Source organism: Herpailurus yagouaroundi, unplaced genomic scaffold (genome assembly GCF_014898765.1).
Source record: "Herpailurus yagouaroundi ecotype Mexico unplaced genomic scaffold, PumYag 184, whole genome shotgun sequence".
NCBI classification, from domain to species: domain Eukaryota; kingdom Metazoa; phylum Chordata; class Mammalia; order Carnivora; family Felidae; genus Herpailurus; species Herpailurus yagouaroundi.
Genome location: NW_024412415.1, coordinates 8411954 through 8414034, shown reverse-complemented (window position 1 = coordinate 8414034; position 2081 = coordinate 8411954). Strand labels below are relative to the sequence as shown.

The window sequence follows — 2081 nt, the reverse complement described above, 5'->3', positions numbered from 1 at the left end:
GGGGTGGAGGGTGAGGAGAAGGAAGGGAAGATTCCTTGGGGAGGCAAGAAAGAAGGGGGTAGTAGGTATTTATAGTTTGTAAGATTACCCAGCTGTTGTTCCCTCCACCTCTTTGAGAACCCCTGCCCAAGAAGTCACCCAGAGGGAAGACAAAAGCAAGCTGCTTTGTGGGGGGCAGCATGCCTTCTGTTGGCCCACCAACCAAAGGGAATATGGTTTAAATTATTACCATGTTGGGGCACCTGGGTGGCTCAGTCAGTTAAGGATCTGACTCGGTTTGGGCTCAAGTCATGATCTCGCAGTTTTGTGAGTTTAAGTCCAGTGTGAGGCTCTGTGCTGGCAGCCAGGAGCCTGCTTAAGATTCTCTTTCTCGGGGCGCCTGGGTGGCGCAGTCGGTTAAGCGTCCGACTTCAAGCCCCGCGTCGGGCTCTGGGCTGATGGCTCAGAGCCTGGAGCCTGTTTCCAATTCTGTGTCTCCCTCTCTCTCTGCCCCTCCCCCGTTCATGCTCTGTCTCTCTCTGTCCCAAAAATAAATAAACGTTGAAAAAAAAAAAATTAAAAAAAAAAAAAAAAAGATTCTCTTTCTCCCTCTCTCTCTGCCTCTCCCTCACTCACACTGTCTCTTTCTCAAAATAAATAAACTTAAAAAAATTAAAACAAATTATTACTATATTAATGGTGCATCCAATCGGGAATGACCCCAAACGCCTTTTTAATCCATTCGTGCTGCTATAACAGAGTATCATAGACTGGGTCCATCATAAGAAACAGAAATTTGTTTGTTTTTCCATTGGTTATCAAGTGATCTTTTGTTGAAATATTTTCTTTTGTAGCCCTTAACTAGCTGGGCATTCCACTGCACTGCTATTGCTGTCATCTATGATTTCATGAGGGTGGTGGCCATCAACACTGCAGCCCACAGACTGGGCAGTTCCTAGGATCTCTTTGATGGTTCCAGAGAGTTCTCCAGCTAAAGGTCTCACAGCTCCACTGTGCTTGTTTTTCTGCCTCTTTCTGTCTCTTGGCGGTTCCTTGAGGGCTTTGACAATCAGGCCAGAGGCAGAAAGTACTATTTCAGTCTGGGCCTGTCTGTGCTACATGGTCAGTTCCACTATAATCCTTAGACCCTTCTAATCACCGGCTGCCTTGGCAATGTCATTACCAACGCTTTCTGAAGACAGTCCCAGCAGGCTGATCTTCAGGGCCAGGGAAGACATGGCACGGACTTCGCCACTGGTGTGCCTCAGGTATACGACTTTGATTTCATTGGGGTCGAACTTAGGCAGCATGGTGGAGGTGGCTGGTGTCAGATGCACCTGGATTCGGGACAACCAAAGACAGTTTTACCTTTGCCTCCTACAAGCCAAAAGCCAAAAGAGAAATTTATCTCTCACAGTTCTGGAGGCTGGGGGTCCAAGGTTAAGGCACCAGCAGACTTAGTGTCTGGTGAGGGCTCACTTCCTGGTTCAGAGACAGCCATCTCCTTGCTGTGTCCTTATATGCTGGAAGGATCAAGGTTGCTCTCTGGAATCCCTTTTATAAGTGCACTGATTCCATTCATAAGGGTTCCACCCTCATGACCAAATCACTTCCTAAAGGCCTCACCTCCAAATACTCTGACATTGAGAATGAGGCTTCAACATAGGAATTTTGGGGGAATACGAACACTTACTCTTCAACCAACCTCAAAATCACTTTAGCACCACCCCAAGAAGTCCATGTTATTTGAGATATGGGTAGCTTACAGGGAGAGGGCATGATCCAAACTAAATTTTCTCTCTTCTAAAATTAGGATTATTATAAGAAAAAGGTAGTAGAGTTGTCCTTGATTCATTAATTCAGGTAGTCAACAAGCAGTTATTCAAGACTCTACTTGTTTTCTATTTCTGCTACAACAAATTACTAGGAATATATAGTGTTTTAAATTTTTTTTTTCAACGTTTTTATTTATTTATGGGACAGACAGAGACAGAGCATGAACGGGGGAGGGGCAGAGAGAGAGGGAGACACAGAATCGGAAACAGGCTCCAGGCTCCAAGCCATCAGCCCAGAGCCTGACGCGGGGCTCGAACTCACGGACC

The 2081-nt window shown here is 46.0% G+C and overlaps 1 pseudogene; it reads right to left on the bottom strand.

Moving 5' to 3' along the window:
* Positions 1–676: 676 nt before the first annotated feature.
* On the bottom strand, positions 677–1623 carry LOC121042067 (60S ribosomal protein L12-like; annotated as a pseudogene).
* Positions 1624–2081: the final 458 nt, after the last annotated feature.